Here is a 22,512-nt window from a genome sequence, read left to right as displayed (position 1 = left end):
CAAACATTTCTGATGATTGTTGAAATATTTTTTCATCACTCATAGATCTCCATAAGGGCTTGCATTCTGGCGATAATTTCATTAAAGTTCCAAGAGATGACTTTGACAATTTTGCATTCAGTTATAACAAAAGCTGATTTTAAACAGCCAAAGTATGTGCTCAAACACATAATATGTAAGGATGGACTCACAGAGAAGAGACAAAGCAAGATCAAGACTTTAATGGTTGGTGAGAGATGGGCTATTTGATAAGGTGGCATACTTCCAGTGATGACAACAAGCAATTTTATCTCTAGATCTCAGGGATACTTCCCAAATTCCTCATTGATCCTGAGTACTGTGAGACTTAAATTCTCTCCCAGAAATCACCTCAGTTGCATTGCTTTCTATTGAGTGATTCAAATGCATGAGTCTATTGCAATTGGTTGAATTTTAGCAGCAGCCTTTGGCTGTCATCTATGCCACTTTCTTGGAGTTTTTGTTGGTTTGCTTTTGTGTTTGTGGTAGAAAGCCTTCTCTTTTTCTTTTCTTAGTTGTTCTTTGGCCTGTAACTTCTGGCACGTACATAATATCTTTCACCTTTCTTATGTTATGGGGTGTTTTCTTCCCCTTGCTAATTGCCTTCCTTCTGATTGGTCTTGTTTATCTACAGACTCTCCAATGCATGAACTCTGTCATATCCTCAATTCTTTACACAAGCAAGCTATTGATAATTTTCCACTCAAGATCGAATGCCTTTTCTTGAACACGAACCCCCAATGACATAATTTCTAACCATAATAACTAACCTTAAACTAAGAGTAGAAGGCATAATAGAAGTTTGGATCACAAATAGTTTATAATTATCACCATTCTCTTCCATCTGTAGCAGTAACCTACATGTGTTATAGGTAAAATTATTTGCATACATTCTATTTTTCATTAAAATAAAAAAATGGTAGGAAAGGAACTTTTCTGTGCGCATTGTTTCACACAGAGTTTTTCTTAAAGGTTATCATGGTAATAAATGATCATAGACTTATTTTATCCCGGATACAGGAAATCTATTAAATTTAGCAGAAAGAAATATACTCATTTATGCTCCAAATCAAGGTAGAAATTACTGTGTTTAATTGATGTGCTCAGGTAAAAAAAATGGAAATTTGTTCAAAGTCAGAATGCCTTCAGCAGAAGTTGAACCACATTCTGAGAAAAATAAATCAAGCCTCCTTAGTATAGTACAAACCTCTGGGCAACCTGGCCATCCATTTGTTTTTCTCAGACATTTTCTCCTCCTCCTCTTCCTCCTCCTCCTTGAACCTCAGGCCTGAGCACTGTACCTAAGCTATTTTCCTTAAGGCTAGCACTCTACCATTTGAGCCACAGCTCCACCTCTGGCTTGTTGGTGGGTAATTGGCAGTAAGAGTCTCCCAGATGTTTCTGCCCTGGCTAGTTTCAAACCCTGATCCTCAGATCTCAGTCTCTTGAACAGCTAAGATTTACAGGTGTGAGTTACTGGTGCCCACTCTTGCATTTTCTCTAAATGCTTCCTAGCTCTTCCTCATGTATTATAAAAGTAGGAAAACCCTATCCCCAAAACAACCAGCAAAATATCAAGCCCAGGTTGTCCTCAAAATGTAATCCTTTCTAATCTCTGCCTCCTGAGTAGCTAGAGATATTAGTCATTGTGTTTGGTCTCTTGGCTTCCATTTGAGAAAAAAAATACATTTTATATATAAGGGATATATATGGGAAACTATCTTTTAATGTTCAGTAAAGTGACTTCTTTTGAAAAAGAGGAAAGATCTCAATAGAGGAAAGAATATTTTTCTCATTAGTCATATGGAAAGGTTTCAGGCTATAAACACCATATAATTATTTGCTTTCAAAGCTAGACAAGGAGACAATCATGAAAAATTAATAGTGTCGCGATATAACTTTTAATAGTAGTGGGTAAATGCCAAAGGAAAAGTGTGTGACACTGGCACTGTAATCTCATTGATGGTTAACTCTGTATCCTGTGGTCCTATCTATGTTGCAGACTGAATAAACCAAAGGAACAAAATACCCACTTTGCAATGTTACCTTGACAACTGGTAATTGGTATTAACTGTTGTTTCATTTGTAAAATGAACCGATTTTCCTTTTAAGCAGGCGCTTTTATTAACAGCAGTTAGCTTAAATGTATGTGTGTGAACATCACAGTATAACTAGCTGGCACATGTAGATAGGTGAAAATTTTATGATAATTGCCTTTTATGATTTTTTAACCACAATATCCATTCATCAAGTACTTGTATTGGCCTTAATTCTCTACATGGGAAAGGAACATTCTTTTCTTCTCTTATTTGTCCCCTTTTTAAATTCTTCCCCTTATTTAGTATCTATTTGTTTGAACTTAGCTTCAAATTTTTTATTAAATGATAGTCATAGTCTCTTTTAAAGGTCTCTTTTTAGCAAGTGAAACGTCTACAACTCATGCTTTGTGTTAATTTCTTTTCTGTATGCTACCTGGGAATACAGAACCACTGGATATCAAACTCTTTATTCATACATTGAAAACATACCCAAGATCAAGCAAGTTTCTCTAAGACAAATATAGAGAGAGAATTGTACCAAAGGTTCAACACCATCTACCTAGGAATTCAATGTTGTCCTAATGCACAAGATGGTCTTTAAGTATCAGACTTAAATGGTTGACAGAGACTAGAAATTTAAAAAGAAAAACAGCATCTGTGGTGATACATAGGTAGAAATCTATACAGTGACCAAATAGATTTGCTCAGAAAGTTCAAAGGGGTTAGCAGGTGTGCCAAAGAATGAGATCTCCAGGAGTGAAGCCAGTTGGTGCAGACTTCACTTCTATTTGGCCATCTCATGGATCCAAACTCTCTTTTTGTACACATTGTGATGCTAGCAGTGAACAGACATTTGGTCATGGTTAATGAGAAGTAGTCAGATGGGAGTACCTTTGAAATCTGCCTGAAGTCATGAGATGGCTCCCTCAGATAGAAAGGAACGGGCTGTATGCAAATAACTGATTTAAGACAGAGCTCTATGCCACAGGGCATCTGGTCTACCTCCAAAGAGCCTGAAGGCCTCAGACCAGTCCCACTGGCAATCAGCAACACAACTGAAATAAAATCTCTAGGTACCAAGGTTGAGGTGAGCGTCACAAGTTGGCAGTACACCCTGTGTTCTGTAATACTGTACAACTAAGAAAGGAATGCCGGCCCCCACTCCACGCAGACAGGAGAGCTGGGAGCTCATCATGCGGCCTTTCCTGCACTTTCTGTCGTATACATAAACTTTCCCACAACTGATTTCAGCCCGCGCCTTTAAGCTCTCATGCACAGCAGCCTTCAATGAGCTCTATGAACGCTTCTGAATGAGCCCAGCTGAGGGCAATTCTACAGACTACGGTCTCTCTGGTCATTCACAATGAGGTATAAAAGTGGTTGAAGGATTACAAATTCTGACAAACCACAGCTAGTGCTGCCCAATTTAGGAAGAAAATAAAATACAGGATGCCTAGTTCATATGAACTGCAGATAACTATTTTTTAAATGTCTTTAATATTGCAGTTGAAAAGTGATGTTAATGTCAACATAACTTATGATATTGGATGGGGCACATTAAACTAACAATAATTTAACTGAATTTCAAGTTTACCTATGCTCTCTATGCTCTTATCTGGTAATTCTCCCTCAGGTAGAATTTCCTTAAGACTGAGAAGTCTTAAGGAAAAGTCATATCTTGTACTTTGAAACAAGGTATTGTCATAAATAGTGGACAGCTATTTATCAGGATTATTTTATTGATTTATTAATGTGCTCATTGAATTTAAATAGCGCATACAGGATGTCTAATATATTGCTCAGATTTCCTCCAGAGTTCTTAACCAGATTGAAAGACCCACGTACACATTTCTTAAAGTTTATCTTTAATAGATGTGGTAGGGGAGATTAAATGTTTATGTGAATAATGAAAGTCCATATGTTCATACATTTCCCAGAAGAATTAGCAAACCATGATGTAAAGTAATAAAAACAACAACAAAAACTTCAATTAAGGTTCATCAATTAGAGCTAAAAGTGTCAGCCAGATGATTTTCATGCAGAGAAAGAAGATGGCTACTTATTTTTTCCTTCAGCTCAAGAAAAATTGATTTTTGAACTACACAAAAAGTCCTTACATTAAAATGGTAATCCTTTGTTTATTAATGATAAAAAAAGTTTTAAACTTTTCTTTTATCTTTTTTCTTTTATACATATATTTTTTGTAAAGATACTGTATGGAGGGTTTATAGTTACATACATGAGTAAGGTAATGAGTACATTTCCTATCGAGCGTTGTTACCTCCTCCTTTGTTTTTTCCCTACCATCCCTTCCCTCCCCACCTCCCCAACTCACCCCAGCTACCTGGAGAAACCAAGAGAGGCAGGCCCCAGCTCTCAGCGACTTTCCTCCATGCAAGTTTGGTAAGGACATCTTTCATCTTTGTCGTATTGTTACTTTGTGGGCCTAGTGAGATATGATAGCATGTGAAAACGCTCTGTAAATAGTAATGTGCTGCATAAATAGATGTCAGGGTTTGTGGCAATAAGAAATATATTGCAGTGTGAGAGTTTTATGTTTTAAATAGGCTCTGCAATTTACAACTGATTAAATAAATTAGGTTCTATGATTATTTAAATAAGGCTAAAGAACCTGTAATAAATCTGCTGGATAGGTGCACAATAGTGCCTTGTGAAAAATTAGATAATTAGATTTAGAAGTGTTATATACTTGAACTTAAAATATACAGGCCATTCGTGCTGTGGAATTACACAGGCCTCTGTCACTAGGCTTTGGGGAATAATACTTTTGCCATCTATCTCATCAAATCACTTCCTGGAGTGGCCAGGATGCCCAGAAGAAATTGCAAATGATATAAATAATGCAATCTTGTATCTCCTATTGTACCTTTGCTACATTTCAGCAAGCCTTGGCTTGAGAACAGAAGCAGTCATAAAAACACAGCCAATTTCAAGTCCTTGCTCTTAGTTTATAATGAAGCCGCCTTTGTTCCTTGACACCAGAACACAATTGTCATTGGGCCCAAACTGAGTTCTCTTTGCCTGTTATGCTCAAGTTCATGTTGGGGAGAATCTCAGAGAAATCTCAGGAGAAAATTGTAGAAAAAGGAGACTAAAAAGAAGATTCTCTTATGTTCAATCTTTTTTTTCCTCAGAATTATTTTGGGGGCATACAATTTCCCTTCAAAGCTTCAGTTTGAAAACTTCAGAATACTTTGGAATCACCTGAAGAGCTTTTGAATCCAGGCAACTATTTGTTCCTTCTTCAGAAACCTGCAGGCAGCTGTTGGAGAGTTATTCCTGATTTTGCTAATAGCGGCTCTTATGCTGGGATTAACCCACACATCTGGAACCCAACCTTCCAACATACATCAAATGGGACTCTGCCCAACCCCTTCGCTTGCTAACTCCACTTTTCTGTAAATTACATGGAAAATGTAAATTACCATTAAGTGTTTTAGACTCTATAAAAGATCTTACACATCCTAATGTTGTGTGATAATTTAATAATGGTGTGTATCACTTCATCAGCACTGTTTGTCAACAACTCTGTTCTATGACTATTAGTAATTCTACTCCAGCGCCAAGTGGCTCCATAGTTTTAATCCTATCTATTCAAGAAGCTGAGCTCCAGAGATGAGTTCAGAGTGGCAACGTTCAAAGACTCTATCTCCAAAACAACCGTCAAAATAACCATCATCCTCCTGCCCAGCAGCTAGGGGAGCTAGGGGACTGGCTTCAGTGGTACTGTACAAACCAGGCAAGTAAGCCTAGCAAGTGCAAGGACCTAATTTCAAGCCCTACAAGTAGAATGGAAAGGTAATAATTCCATTGGGCAAGTTTAATACAGTGGCTAAGAGAGTAGTAGATTACAAAGAAATAACCTAAAACTTGTATTTTTTCCATCAGTAACAAATCCATAGGACTTCAGAATTTCTTGCCTGAGTTTACTACTCTTGATATCCTTTCCATATCTAGGTATCATATCCTGTTAGATCCTAAAACACACACACACACACACACACACACACACACACACACACATCTTATATATGATATATATGATATATATATATATATATATATATATATATATGTCATATATTGTGTTGCAGTGTAAATTGGGGGATAGTATGTTACTCTATTCTTAGATTTTTTTAACATGTAATGTTCTCCCTCAAATTCTGAAACCAATTTAAAGTTGCAAACTTAGATTTGGATGACTTTTTGTATAGAAAACATTCTGTACAGCTGAAAATCAAAAATACTTTGTGTCAGGTCATCATCTACCTGTGCAATGAAGAGAGTCTTTAGGGCTCGACACTGACTAGCTTCGTTTTCAGAAAGGAATCCACCAATAGAACTATTTCCTGACTCAGGTGAATACTAGAACAAGAACTAGCCACAGAGCCTAAATAATTCCTCTTCTTCTTTTCTTTATTCAAAATTATTGAAACCACACTGAGCTCCTCTTCTGAATATTCATGATACATAAAGCAGAAATATAAAGTAGTGGATCTTATTTTTTATTTCATTAATTATAATAAACATCAGTTATCTATAATCAATCTGGCACTAAATTAGTTTAGCATGGGAAGAAGACTTAGTGGGAGTTCTTTTTTGTTAAAAGCTAACAGTTTAGTGAGTTTTGTTTTATGAGATTCTAAATAACTCTAATGGCAATTATGAGATTTATAGCAATGCACATAAGGACTTGGGGTGTGGCTTCCACCATTTAACAGAATATTTCAATTCAAACCTCTGGTCTACAACCTGTTAACTACAGAAACTTCTGTGAGGACTTCTGTAACTTTGTATATCTCTGTAAAATCTCATATGTTCCAGCTAGACTAAAACACCTCCATTATTTAGCTCTAGAGCCAACTGTGAGTCCACATTGATTACTGATTAAAGAGGGGGCATGGAAATCAAGCTATGTCTACCTCTCAATTACTCTATACCATTCATAACTACTGTTCAGGCTGGATGGGCCCTGAAAGAATCTACTATAAAATGGCAGCTTCCTCCATTTTGTATACAAATGCCCAGATAGATACCTGCATGGTATCTATCTTACCATTTTTCCAGCACAAGCCATTAGGGACTGATAAATACTTCATTTACATGAACAAAATACTACCATCTATGAACTTATCAAATTAAATCAGGAACTTGTGGGCACATTGACCTTTCAAAAACAAATCTGACAAACGAATCTGGATATCAAACACACTGGATATCACCTCCTCACCTGGGATTTTAAAGAAGATAGAAATGGTCCCAGAGTGGTAAAATTTTACTAGTGGCTTACTCCTGGTGCTTCCAGACAGCCCTAGTTAATTGAGTGACTAAGGACATAAAAGATCCCACTGGGAACCTCTAGAGAGTTCTACCAAAACCAGAATTTCTTCCTCAAATCTTTTTGGTTCAATTTGAGGTAAAAGCATTGTCTCAGGTAAATGAGAAAGACTTTAAGACTCTAGGTTACAAATCTCTCTGGGATCTTTGGCCTTTTAGATATAGGTATAGATATAGATGTAGAGATAGATAGATGATAGATGGATAGATAGATAGATAGATTACATAGATAAATTGGTGGTAGTGGGGCTTGAACTGGGAGCCTGGGGACTGTTCCTGAGCTCTTTTTGCTTAAAGCTGGTGCTCTACCACTTTGAGTCATGGCACCACTTCTGGTTTTCTGGTGTAATTGAACACAAGAGTCTCATACACTTTCTTGCCCAGGCTGGCCTTGAACCACAATCCTCAGATCACACACTCCTGAGTAGCTAAGATTGCAGGTATGAGACATTGGCTACTGGATCTTTCTTATATTCTTAGTACCATTCTGATTTTGCTTTTACTAAGCTTCCTTTATTGTGTTCTATGGAATTTTGTGACTCCTTTCCATTATGAAATCTGTTGCAAGCTGTGCAGTTGGCATATTTAAATATATCATTGAAACAATTATTATCTTCCTCAAAAGACTAAACGTAGAGCTTCCTTTTGACCCTGCAAATTCCATTCCTGGGCATTTATCTAACAGCTACAAATAAGGCCACATTAAAGCTACCAGCACAACCATGCTCATTGCAGCATTGTTTACCATTGCAAGATGTGGAATCTACCCAGGTGCCCCTCAGTGGAAGAATGGATTAAGAAAATGTGGTAGATATACACAATTGAATTCTACTCTTCTATCAGAAAGAATGATATTTCACCATTCATAAGGAAATGGAGGGACTGGAAAAAAAGTTATAGTAAGCAAAGTAAGCCCACCAAAAGAAACATAGGTTGCATGTTTTCCCTCATTTGTGGTAATTAATATGTACATATAAACCTACAGGTAAACATGCTGGGTGGCAAAAGACAAAAACATACACTTGAATATGATAAATTATACAGGACTCTAGACACACAGTGAGACCAAAGGAGGATATTCCTAAGGCTCAATAGCTATGTGCATATGATCTTATAAAATGATGATCATTGAAATGAACTACAAAAAATAGAAACGAGGATTTTTTGTTGTTTTGATTTCTGGTGCCCTTTTGTTTCTCTTTTGTGGCTGTTTTTGATTCTGTACATTTTATCTTGTAGTTAAGCTTATGGTTTGGGAGAGGGCAAGAAGGAGCACAGAAATGGTGGGACGAAGGATGAACAAATGCAGCGGTGATACTCACTAGACACTCCACATTGAAAATGAACAACGCAACTCGTTGGGAGTGAAGGTCAAGGGGGGAAAACTGGGAGAAAATAAGAGAAGAGGTGAAATTGTTCGTAAGGAAATATGACTTACCTGACTTATGTAACTGTAACCCCTCTGTATATCACCTTGACAATAACAAGAAAAACGTATTTAGAAAAGAAATAATGGTTGGAGGACATTAAGAGAGGCGAGATTGAGAACCAGTTACTAGAATGCTTTTCTGCCCATCCCTGGAATTAAATAGCACAAATCAGTGGCAAACATGTTTGGAAGGAACGATTTATCAATAGATGCTAGAGAAGCAAATTCAGCCTTTGTGGATGAAGCTAAACAGATCATAAAAGAAATTAAGACAGAGAAGAAGTCATCCAAGAAAACTGTGCTTTGGCTTGCTCAGTTTTGTTCTAGAAAAATATAATACTAACAGGAAAACAGCTGGTGCCTTCTAGAGACATAGACTTAAAATGTGTGATTCAAAGAGTGTAATGCCCAATGGTGAAGTATATCTGCTTATCTGAAGTTACCTGTTTTTATTTTATGTATAAAATTATTAAATTTTTGCAGCACATCAAGAGCCAGTCCAATGCAAGGGTAGCTAGTGAAGTGGTTAAATCACTGTGCAGATGATCATGAACCTACTTCTAAACTCCTGAAACCAGTGCTGTGCATAGGAAATCAAAAAGTCTTTTCCCTCTGGTCAGAGTCTGTTAAGTGAGCATTCTTTAACGCTTGCTCAGGGCCCTCCCTGACTGCAGCTTGCACAAAAATGTAGACAAATCTGCTAAGTTCCATACAGGCAAATGTATATAACATGAACCTTGAAAAATGAGACTTGGCCAGCTCTACCTTTGATTGAAAGTCAAACTTCCCAACATGGATGAAACATTGAGCCTGTAAGCCCTTCATTTTGTTGCAGTAATTATGAAAATTCTCCTAACTCTATTTTTGTGTTACTGGCTGTGATTTAAGGGGCTTACACTGTGTAACATCTATGACTTTGCTGTAAGAGAGACAAGAAGCTGTGAAGGAATTCTGTGAAGAGGACATAGTCCAGGGACTGGAAATGGAGACTCGTGATAATGGAATGATTAGAACTATTCAAAAGAAAGGCAAAAGAACAAAAAAGATTAAGGGAAAAAATCACAGAATTTTAATTGAATGTATGTATCTATCAGATTGGTTAAAATAGCACTAAAAAAAGAGGAGCTCAATAGTGAATGCTAAAAGTGTAATGAACTACTGTATAACGATTAGATGGTCTGACTGCCCTCTCCCTTCATTATCCACACTGTAAAGAACTGTGAGAAAGTTTCTGAAGCTTCTCTAGCTTTGATGAATTCTGGGAGATCTGATTACTGAACAATAACAAAAAAAAGAATGTGTACATCCCTAAAAATAAATGCTAATTGTAATTGACAGGGCAAACAAGAAGAAAATGACTCTTAATGACACAAGGACCATGGTCACTTGGCTCAGTCCTCAAGGCTGTGTAGGTGGGTTTGACTAAAAAACGGTCCAGAGATGGTGGATAAACGTTAAGCAGATTTGGCCCTAGTGACCAAAACAATGTCCTTCAAATGTGATCGTGCAAAGGTAACTGGCAATTTCATGAAAGGAGGAAAGCGCGATGAACAAATCCATCAGAAATAAAGCATGGAGAAAGTGAAGGATTTCTTAGCAAAAATTTCATAGGGTTGTCTCACCCTTCCATGTAGTATTATTGAGTGGATCTTGTTAAAATAAAGGACTCTTAACTTATCTAAATCATTGGGAATAGTCTGTCCTATATATCTGCTCTTCTTCCCTTTTTAATGGAACATGGCAGACAGAAAGCATTAGAATTATGTAAGTTCACTCAGGTGGCTAATTTAAAACAATTAAAGAATACTCAAGCATGGTCTAAGATTGTATATCTGATGTGAATAAAGAAATCCTGGGCTCAATGAGAGATTGTTTCAGTGCAAATATATCTACACCAATAAATTCTTGTTTAATGGAGTTTGGAGAAAAAAATTGATGAATCCTGGAGATTCACTTTATAGAAATTTTAATAAAATAATAAAAACAGATTACAAAGGGTATACAATATTGCATAAACTATTTGATCTGTGTAACAAGCTAAAATGGATAGTTATTCTATGGCCAATTTGGCTCCTGTCTTCCTTTTCATTTCTACTACAAAGAAATCCAAAGTACCTCTGAATTCATGAGGAATGGAGGAAGAACAAATATCAAATTCACTTTTCTGAAGGTTACTGCACCTGATGAGATGTGACAGACTTGGTCTAACTGGAAATGACTGGCATTCATTATACAAATGATGCAATGTTCATAGAGCACTAAGAGAAAACAATTGTAAATGCTTCTAAATTGTAGTATACTATGGCATGGCTGATTAACTCAACTACTATACAGATCTCACCAAATGATCAAATTCCCAGATATTCAAGCAGCCAATAATACATTATCTTTTTTCTGCTGATGCCAAAATCAAAACAAGCAGCAAACATTGTGATTTTAGACAAAGTCACATATTTGCATACACTATTTGAGACATATATTAGCCTCCACCGGCAAAATTATCCAGACCAAAAAAAAAGAAAAAAGAAAAGAAAAGAAAACTAAATTTGAGCAAGGCTGTAAGCAACAGTCAAAGCAACATTTCTCACCCATCCATTTTAATGCTTCAAAGAACCTTAGCAGAATGAAATTCTGCTCTTTGAGCATCCATTACTCCCAGACTCAAAGTATGCCACAAAAGTAGCCAGGCTGATGAGAACACTTCACCAAAGCCCAGGACTGCCATCTAACGGTCACTCTTGGTATTTTCTGAGTAGAAAATAACCTTTTCCAATACTAAGGTAGCCACAATTTGAATACTATTGCCTCACATTTCTAATGCTGTTCAACTTGAAACTGTTTCATTAAAGTACATGAATTTATCTTGAGATATGATATATTCTTTTCCATCTGTTTCTATATCTAAAGATCATACCTCACTTGCCTTTCATTTGTTGTTGTTGTTTATTTTTTACTTTTGATCCATTGTGTATTTTATTGGTATGAATTCCTCAGATGTCATAAAACAGAAGAATTGGACACTGCCCTCTGTGATGCTCAGCACTTCCTCTTTTTCATACTTCTCTATCATGGAAGAGGTTCAGTTATTAGCTGAATATAACTTCATAAAGACATGTATTTGAAAGTCAAATGAGATTTGTGACTTTGCCCCTGAGTAGCACATAGCACTTGTCTTTCTATGGTTGGCTTATTTCCTTACCACGGTGACACTCACTTTCATCCAGGTGCTCATACCTGTCAGGGTATCAGCAGAAATCCATGGCTCACATCTGTAATCCTAGCTAGCTAATAATCCAATAATATTAATAATTCTAGCTATCCTAATCTCAGGAGGCTGAGATCTGAAAATCATGGTTTGAAGCCAGCCCAGGCAGGAAAATCTATGAAACTCTTTTAGCCAATAAGCCATCCTCTCCTCCCCCAGCTAGCATTCTATCCCTGTGATTCAAGGGATAGAATACTAGTCTTAAGCAAATAAACTCAAGGACAGTGTCCAGGCCCTGAATTCAAGTGTCAGGATGAGCACAAAAACAAAAATACACAATCTTCCCTACTACCAGCTTAATAACAGTGAAGATGAATGGGATGCATACTATGTCAGTTATTTTTAAATTTTAAAATATATGTTTGTAAATTGTAATGTAAATATGACCCAGACACATGATATTTTAGCTTTGAATATGCGTTACTATTGACTGTAATATATGTAAACATCAATAATATTCAGAAGAGACCAACTTAGCAACACAAATATTTCTTTTTCTTTCACAATAATTCTCTAACTTACAATCTTCATGACATGTAAGAAAATTACTATTCTGAGAATGTGAACTTTGTGTCAAATTAATATGCATGAATGATATACTAGAATTTAATGTTCAAAGTGATGAATATAATTTGAGTTAGTTACCTTTTTCTTTGACTTTTAATTAAATTTCTTCTACAAGGATTTCCAGATATGATTTGGACAATAATTTTAAAATGGATTACTTTTATTTATGACTTATATTGCTTTAAAATGGAAAGAATCAATGCAAATTTCTGAGAGTGAATCTTTAGTGGATGTCAGAATATCACAATATGTCCAAAGTGCACAAATAGAGATACTTCTTAAATTTATATTTGGCTTACTTCAGTTAAGCATCAGTATTTCATTTGTACATGGATTTATCTGACAAATGACTTGACATTTCTACACTAATTTTTTGCCAATGAATAAAAAATAAGAATAAGGTTTGTGGTGGACAAGTATAATATATGCAATAAAATCTATTATTTTATGTGCTGGGAAGGTGGTTCAGTGGTAGAGCGCTTGCCTTGCAAGCATGAGGCCCTGGGTTTGATTCCTCAGCACCACATAAGCAAAAAGAAAAAAGCCGGAAGTGGCACTGTGGCTCAAGTGGTAGAGCGCTAGCTTTGAGCTGAAGAGCTGAGGGACAGCGCCCAGGCCTAGAGTTCAGGCCCCATGACCAGACCCCAAAAAAAAAAAAATCTATTATTTTAAGTGGTAAATAGTATAATTCAGTAAAGATTATCCTTGTTACCTGGCTTTAGAAAGAATACAAAAGTGAAGTAAAGAGATTGCTAGCATGGGTGGAGAACAATACATCTTTTAAGTTCTTCCCCACCAAAAAAAAACTTGCTGGCTTCTCGTGCTATATCATTAGTCCTTAAGCTATAAACTGTTATGCACATCGGAGGTTAAGAGAACTAACATAGGAAGGAGCTAATCACTAGTAAAAGCCTAATGTCACCACCAAAGTAGTTGGAGTTTCCCTTTTATCTCCAAATTCTAAGAACACGAAACATCAGACCAAAAAAAAAAAAATCCACTAAGATTGAGTTGTTATATTTCAAACATCTTTTTTAAACTATAATTATGTTTGAAAACATGATCAAGACAATGTCTATCTTTATTACAAAAGCTTAGTCTAGTGATTGAGAAACACTGGAAATAAAAAAAAATAATAATAAAATTCCCAGTGGTGAAAGATTACAAAAAAAAAAAACAGAGGTAGAGATAGTAAGGGAAATGGAATTTGCGGGAAGGTGAGAAGATCGAACCAACGACGTCGGATTAGGACTAAGAGAGTGTAGCATTTCAAAAAGAATGCTCATCGGAGCAATACAGCTGTGCCAAGATGATCACAGAGTGAGCTACTAGATCTTCAAAGATGATCATTGCTCATGACAGCAGCGGCATTGGCGTGGGAGAAGAAAAGCCAAGGACACCACTGTGGAGAGGGTCGTGGAGAAAATCATTTGGAGACATTTTCCCTGGGGCGGGGGGAATAAGAGTTATCATTGATGGATGATCTGGATTCAAGAGGATTGGTTTTCTGTTTGGCTGATTGTTTACACTTTAAAATAAAAGAAAACATTTTAATTGCTTGCGTTGGACCTTACCCAGTGTAATGTTAGAATAAAATGACAGTATTGAGTACAAATTGGATAGTTTTAGGATTGAAGTCCTTGCATAAGTAGGAGAGAAATTCCAAGTTTGTGGACAGAAGTAGGGAAAGAGGCTTAAGCTGGAAGCAATCACTATTTCTGGGGTTTGAACCAAGGGCCTTGACATTCATTTGACTTTTTTTGGTTCAAGGCTGGCACCTACCACTTGAGCCACACCTCCACTTCCTGCTCTTTACTTGTTAATTAAGCATAAGAGTCTCATGGAGTTTCATGCGTAAGCTGGATTTAAGCCATCATCCTCAGATCTCAGCCTCCTGAGTAGCTAGGATTTCAGATGTGACTTCAGATAGCAGAAGAAATCTGTGGGACGTAATAATAGCAGTGGTAGGTATTGGTTGCAGGTTCTCCTCTAAGATGGAGATCTGTGAAGGGAACCCAAAATGGAGAATCCTTCATTCAGTGCATACAGGCTGAAATGTGTGTGTGTGTGTGTGTGTGTGTGTGTATCTCTGTTTCTGTCTGTTATGTTCTCTTTCTTTCCCCCACCTTCCTCTTTCTCTCCCTCTTATCATTTGCCTTCATGCTGCAAACTAAACCTTTCTAGACTTCTAGCTCTGCAACCATGGCCAACATCTAATAAATTTACCCCAAAGATTACAAACCAGGCTCCAATGAAGCCACAGAACAACTAGGTTTATTACAGGACCATTCACCATAGCCAAGGTATGGAATCAGACCACATGCCTGCAATGGATGAGGGGATGGAGAAAATGTAGAATATATACACAATGAGATTTTACTCATCTAATTAGAACAAATGGCATTACACCATGTGTAAAGAAGTTGAAGAACCTTAAAGAATATGTTAAGTGGTCCAGAGTGGCAAAGAATGCATGTTGCTCTTTATATGTGGAAGCTAGAATTTATCTTATAAACTTTCAAGTAAATACATTGGGTGGCATGCAAATGTATCCAAATATAGGAACTGAAATAGGGTAGATCCTAGGGAAATGGCAAAGAGTGTAATTCCTTAGAAAGGCAAAAGCAAAGTTCAGCAAGATAAAATAACAGGAAACAAGGACTCAAAAGGAGTAGCATGGGATCAAGGGGAAAGGAGTGGAGAATGAAGAGAAGAAGAGAATGCAGTCAATAGTGTGTCTGTTACAAATTAAGTAGAGTGAGGGGGGGTGGGGAGGAGAGGGATGAAAGAGAATGTTGTAAGGGGTGACATTAATCAAGTTATATTGCATTCACAAACTACTTAATTAAATGGCAATTCTTCTGCACAACTACTTAAAGCTACTTTAAACCCTATACATATTACTTCTGCAATTATTTACTGACCTTTGGCACTACTTCCCCCATTTTTCTATACTGTACTAACTGATGCATGTGTTGTTTGATTTGTTCACAACACATTTTTTTAAATCTAATAATTTGGAAAGATGACAATCACGTTTTCCTGTCCTAGAAGATACTTTGTCTTTTTTAGAGTGATTTAGTGTATGTCTTCTCTGGCTCAGGAGGTGCTGGTGTAGGCCTAGGCAACACTATTTATTTAAAATGTTACCTACTGCTACTACTTCTCCTTGGTTGAATTTTAACTTCAGGTTGAAATTTTAGCTCAAACAAATGAAGCGGAAGATATGCATTTTCTTATAGACCATAAACAACTAAGCACAAAGTGTCCGCCTAGAAACAGGCAATCATAGTACACATTCCACATCTCCACGTGTCCCTATTCATTCTGTCTGGTGTTAGCTGCTTAGTTTCATTACCTGTAAGGCTGTTTCTTGCCATCTCTAAGGCACATTTCCAATGCTAGTTCATCTGTGAAGGCTTCCTCATTTCCTTCCAGTCCCCATGGAACTGTCCCGAATGTTTTATGGATTTGCTTATGGCACTTACCATCACTCAGCTGATATTCTATTAATTTCCTCCACCTACTAAACCATAAATCTTTTTGAATGAAGAAACATGTATTTTCCCCCCTTCATCATTGCCTTCCCTCATTCTTTAACATAGTGCCTGTATCATAGAGATTATGGTCATAGGTTCTGCCAGAGGACTGGATTCCGATTGCACCCTACCACTTTATGAGGTGTGAATTTAGACAAAGTATCTGGGTGCCCTCCACACTGAGATACAGAACACGATGCTTGGCCCTCAGAGGTGCTGTGAACATTAATAGACTATTCACAAGAAACGGTGCCTGGAATACAGTAAGAGCTCAATTAACATTCCTGCTTTCAGATGGGAGATACTCAAACCACGTGCTGAAAATAAGAATAAAACCAAATATTTTTTAAATGTCATGAAAAAAATAATTTAAAACCACATGGAAAACGTATTATGTAATACACAGGCATCGCCCTAATATTTTTTCAAGATTTTGTCATACTGGCCACGTGTCCTACAAAATATTTTTAATAAAGCATTTTAAAGCAATCACAGAGAGTCTCAATTATGGATGACTATGTAAAGCTAAACTTCCAAGCAAATAAAGAAATACAAAATACCTACTAAGTAATCATTTTTCTGGGAGGAAATTAGGGAATGTTGCCCAGTCTCTATTCTCTAGATTGTCTAATAATATCAGGAAAAGTGTGTGTCCTCAAATAGTTTGACAATTTTCATTATACCTTGATACATTTAGTCTACATAGTAAGTCATATAACTTTTGGAAATAAGTATACATACAATAGTAATTTTGCTGTAAATTCATTTTGGTTTGCTTCTGATTCCAACTCTCACATATTGCGATTATTATTTTGTGTGTGTTTGCCAGTGCCAGAGGGCTTGAGCTCAGAGCCATGCATTCAGGCTCAGCTTTCTCACTCATAGCTGGTTCTCTGCAACTTGAACCATGGGTCCAGTCCAGCATTTTGCTACATAATTGGAGATTGAGGACTGTTCTGCCTGAGCATCCTTAAATAATGATCCTCCAAGTTTCATCCTCCTGAGTAACTAGGATTACAGGCATGAGCCATCAGTTTTGGGTGACAATTATTTTCTAATGATTGCACACTACCAAATATACACAGGGAAAAAAACCCACAAACATGATTAAAACCACAAATGCAGACACACATGTATATAGTCTGCCTTACAGATGATTGTGTCTTTTCAAGAATACAAGATACTTCTTAATCTAATTTATAATCCAGATTCAATATGAATTGAATGTTGGAAATTTTAGATATTTTGTACATATATGCATATATGTACATATATACAAACACACATAGATATTTAGACACACATATAGGCATGTGTGCATATATATATATATATATATATATATATATATATATATATATATTCCTGCTCATTCTATTCCTAGAATTCAAATATTGTGTGAATATGTATTACAGTAAAACAATCTGCTTAAGGATATTAATTCATTAAAATAATTTGTTTTGAGTAAAGAATTTCCAGAGTCATAGATATTAATCAGTTAATACTTTCCCATTGTACTTTGTTTTTCAGCCAACAATTATTCGCCCATCATTCTTAGTCAAAATGTTAACAATTTTTCACAGATTTAATGAATATTGTATTGTTCATTAAATGGTAAGTAGTACAATTCATTTTGTTATTTTTAGACAAGTGCACAAAGCATACAAGGCCAAACAGGTCCTTAAAACAGTATTAGACTTCGAAGATTTGTTAAAAATTGTTCCCTTTCCAATATAGTGTCTTGAGTATCACTGTTGCATTGAAAATAATCTGAACAACTTGGAGGTGGAGGGGAGAGGGAAAGAGGGAGAAAGATGTGGGAGGGTAACAAGTTCAACAAGAAATGTACTCACTACCTTACTTATGTAACTGTAACCCCTCTGTACATCACCTTGGCATAAAATTAAAAGAAAAAAAAGAAACTACATAGGGAATACAGTCCCTTCTGCTGTGCTTTTTTACTGTGCACTACGAGAATAAATTATGTTGTATAGAAATACTAAAACAATGCATCCTTAAATGTAACAAAGCAAAATATAATACAGTCAACAATGAAGATTGAAAATGGTAGCAAACATATTTCTTCAAAGACTTTTATTGTTAGGGAATCATTTATGTCCTAACCTTGGTTTAACATATACAAGATATACAATATTTGAAATACTTAAAAGGAAAAGAGACACAGATTTTTAGCAGTTTGAAAATATGAAACTAGAGCTAAAACCTCACAGAGTCTGGATGTTAATAATAATTCATCAAAAAATAAATCATTAACTGTGTGGCTAATCCACTTACTTTTCCATGAGTCACCAACTTTTTCGAAAGGTTACCCCTCCTTTCATTGTTTGGCTACTTTATGTGTCTTAAGTCAACACAAAACCAGAGGTTAGACTAATGGTTCTATTTAGTTTGTGAGGTAATTCTGCCTCTTTATCTATGATTGATAGCTGAGTATAAATACCGTATCTTGTGCCATGTTGCTCCAGATTTACCCCTTCTACATTTGCCTGGAAAGCTCCAGGGGAAAAGTGAATATATTTAAGTTTGGTTGAACAGTGACCCTCAGTTAATTTGGACTCCCAGTGTAACAACTCCAAATAATTGGTCACTTACTGGGTTTTTTGCAATATACATTGACATTATTTGCCTTCTTCAAAATGTTTTGCGGAGACTATGTAAGTATCATGTTTATTTCTGCAAATTTTTCTACTCTTTTGACTTTTGACCTTTATAAAATCTTGCTTTGTGTTATTGGCATTCTTATGATGAAATATTGGCTTTAATTTTCTTCAATAAAATTTTAATTAGTAACTATTACACGGTGTTAATATTATTAAACCTCAAATCCATGCTAATGAGTTTTGTCCCAAAGAGGCAATTCAGTTGCTTCAAATTTCATAAGTAACCCAATTCATCCTTCTTAATGTTTTAATGAGGTTTCATCTTTGCATTCATATTTTCTATAAGAAATTAAAATAATTGTGTTAACTGATTTGTATAACCTGTAATCTGTAATCTCTCCAGATTATTTTTGAATAATTATCTGTTGGTTTCAAGAAACGTACAACCTGATGTAGCCAATTCTTTTTATTTTCCTTGTTTGAATCATTTCAGTCCAATTTTTCTGATAGTCCACTAACTCTGAAGATCCAATAGAAGTATCTAAATATGCATTATCTCAAAATATATCTATTTCATATGGTCTTTGAAATTCTACGTAAGCGTGGGTGTGTTTTAACTATGATTTTGAAGTCCATATTATTTTTAAGGCTTTCCAAAAAGCTTTTATGACCAAAAAAAATCACAAAATTGTTATTTGATTAAAATTTAGCAGAAAAATAACTTTTCTTGCCCATGCACAAAGTACTAATTCCTGGAAATATTTTAACCATATTTTTGTGATAAATATTGATTGGGGAATTCAAATGTGGGTATCCTCATTGCTGTTCACATTATTGATTTCCTATGAATTTCCCTATGATTTTCAAGATTGAATTGTGCAGTAGAAAGTTAATCCTTTTGTCTCAGAAACTGAGACAGTCCTAGTTCACTGCAGAGATATTAAAGGCATCTGGTGATTTAGGCCAAAACCGTAAGTGATTTACTTTGCGAAAAGCTTTTGCTTTCTTTCCATTCTATTTATCCCAGTAAATCTATTTGAAAATGTTTATTATGTTCTGTATCATATATAATCACATCTTAATATTTGTGTCAAGAAACATTTAGAGAATGTTTAAATTATATTTCATAGATCATTAAAAGTTGTCATCTTGAGAACATTTTTAAGAAGTTTAGTGATTTTTCTGTGCTTTTAGAGCAGAGAAGGAAAAATGAAGATTAAAGAGATGGATTTGAGCATCTCTAAATATCCATTTTAAGTAGATTTAATTAACAGCATTAGAGATATGTGTATGTTTTGTGTATACTCTCAGCAAAAAGATAGAAAAATGATTTAATGCCATTATAAGCAGACAATTTTCTCTGTTAAGCCATGTTGTCCAAGTGATTAGATTTGATGTGTAAGATGCCAATATTTAGCAGGGGAAGGGAGAAGTTGGGGAGGTGGGGAGGGAAGGGATGGTAGGGGAAAAACAAAGGAAGGGATAACAATGCTTAATAGGAAATGTGCTCATTACCTTACTCATGTAACTGTAAACCCTCTGTACAGTATCTTTACAATAAAAATATATATTAAAAATTTTTTAAAAGAGGAAAAATAAAAGATGCCAATATTTAAGGCCAAGTTCATCACTGAATCCCCAATTTGGATCTGGTATGCTCATGCATGAGAGAAGAGCTTTCATCAGTAGAAGAGTTCTCATTTCATAGTGTAGATGATTATTGACTGGTGATAGAAACAGACTTACTAGTTGATTTGGTATATATAACATTGGAACATACAAGTTTATAGATATACATTATCATTTCTGAGAAGTATTGAATCCTATATTACTGTAAATTACAAAATTTAACAATAAATATATGTAGAAAACTACATTTGCAATAGAATAAACTGCCATGTTTTAAAATTGCTTTCCAGAATTATCAAATCAGATGATTCCCATTGATTAAGGTTGTTTGCATGTGTTTCTTATATTAACAAATTAAATTTATTTTTGACATAAGAAGTCTATGTGCTTCTTTTTTTTTTTGTCGGTTGAGACTCTTATGACCAATAAACCGCTATGTACTTCTTTTGAAGACTTCTACTTTTGTCGACTAAACAGCCATCTTTAGAAAATAAGAATTGATTTATTATTACATGCCTAGGGATCTTTGATTTATAAATTAGATATAAATCATATTTCAGAAATACATTAAAATAATATCTAAGATTGAAGGCATTTACATTGTAGCATTTTTAGTCTCAGTAAATTTCCCAGACTGTCCTTAAACTTGTGACCTTCCTGCCTTCGCTTCCCGAGTCGCTGGTATTACAAATTTGCACTGACACACCCTGCAACAGTATATTCTTCATGAATCCAATTAGGTGATATAAAATGAACAACAGTGTCTCTACGAAGCTTCTCTTATTTATTAATTTTTATTCTTCGTGATTTTTATTATCATTATAAAGGTGATGTACAGAGGGACTATAGTTTCATAAGTCAGGCAAAGAGTACATTTTTTAAAGTTTTTTTATTGTCAAGGTGATGAACAGAGGGGTTACAGTTACATAAAAAAGGTAGAGATTACATTTCTTGTCTACCTTGTTATCCCTTCCCTCAGTTTTCTCCCTCTTTCCTTCTACTTTTCTTTTTGAACCATGTCACTCCTACCCTCAATCTCTTTTTTCCCTCTCATACCCACCCACCATTTGTATAGTTCATTTTTGACATAGTATCTCGTAACACTGCTGCATTTGCTTACCTTTTGACCTACCGTTTCTGTGCCCCCACCCCAACTTACCCTCCAAAAGACAGATAAATGAACAAACAAGACAAAAAGAAAGGAAAAGAAAAAGAACAGCAAAGAAAAAACATTCATGTTTCCATTTCCCAGAGTTCATTTCAATAAATACTATCCGATATGGTCAGATGCACATAGGTGTTGGCACCTTTGTGTTCCTCTCCTAAGAATATCCTTCTTACAAAGATTCTCTGGCTCATGAGTTTTCTCCAAAATGATTCATACAGGCACCAATTAGACAATGACTGTAACCAGAAGTGAAGTGTTCCACATTTTAGTCCGACTAGGAGGAATGAATGTATTTGGCTTTTAGCAATGAAATGTATGAAGTAAGAAAACGCACTCCATAAATTTTTTAAAAAATTCAAGACCTGTTATTCAGAAGTGATTGTAGGCTGAAAAATCATGACATGGGAGTAGAGGCTGTTGATAAAGCAAGATTATTTTCAAAGCAAACTTTTGCTATTGAAAGGTACTCCTGGGAGAGCCAAGAAATCTAACTTTGTTTATCTCCAATATGACTTACTGAACAAATATTATTAAAAGGTTATTCATACTTCAGATTGCTTTTCACTATCACAAGACTACATTGTCTGAACTTTACACACTTTGGTTCAACAAAAGCTAGGCATCCGGCAGCTAGCAACTCCAACCTTTACTGAAACTTCCGTGGAGCTAATCAGTATTGGACTGGAAAAAAATAACTTTTGCCTTGAAGTGATAATATAAAGCTTGCTGTTAAGTTCTTTAAATCCTGTTACAATAACTGCAGGTTATACTATGTTAGACACGGGTAAGCCTTGAATCCTGAGTAGTAATTAAAGCTAGAGTCAAAGCTAAACTTTAGTATGGGGGGTCCTACTGACCAAGGACAATATTCTTATTTTC

The sequence above is a fragment of the Dipodomys spectabilis genome, unplaced genomic scaffold, assembly GCF_019054845.1.
Source record: "Dipodomys spectabilis isolate Male_0828 unplaced genomic scaffold, ASM1905484v1 ptg000009l, whole genome shotgun sequence".
NCBI lineage: Eukaryota > Metazoa > Chordata > Mammalia > Rodentia > Heteromyidae > Dipodomys > Dipodomys spectabilis.
The sequence above is the reverse complement of the archived record's forward strand: the minus strand, read 5'-3'. Positions refer to the sequence as shown.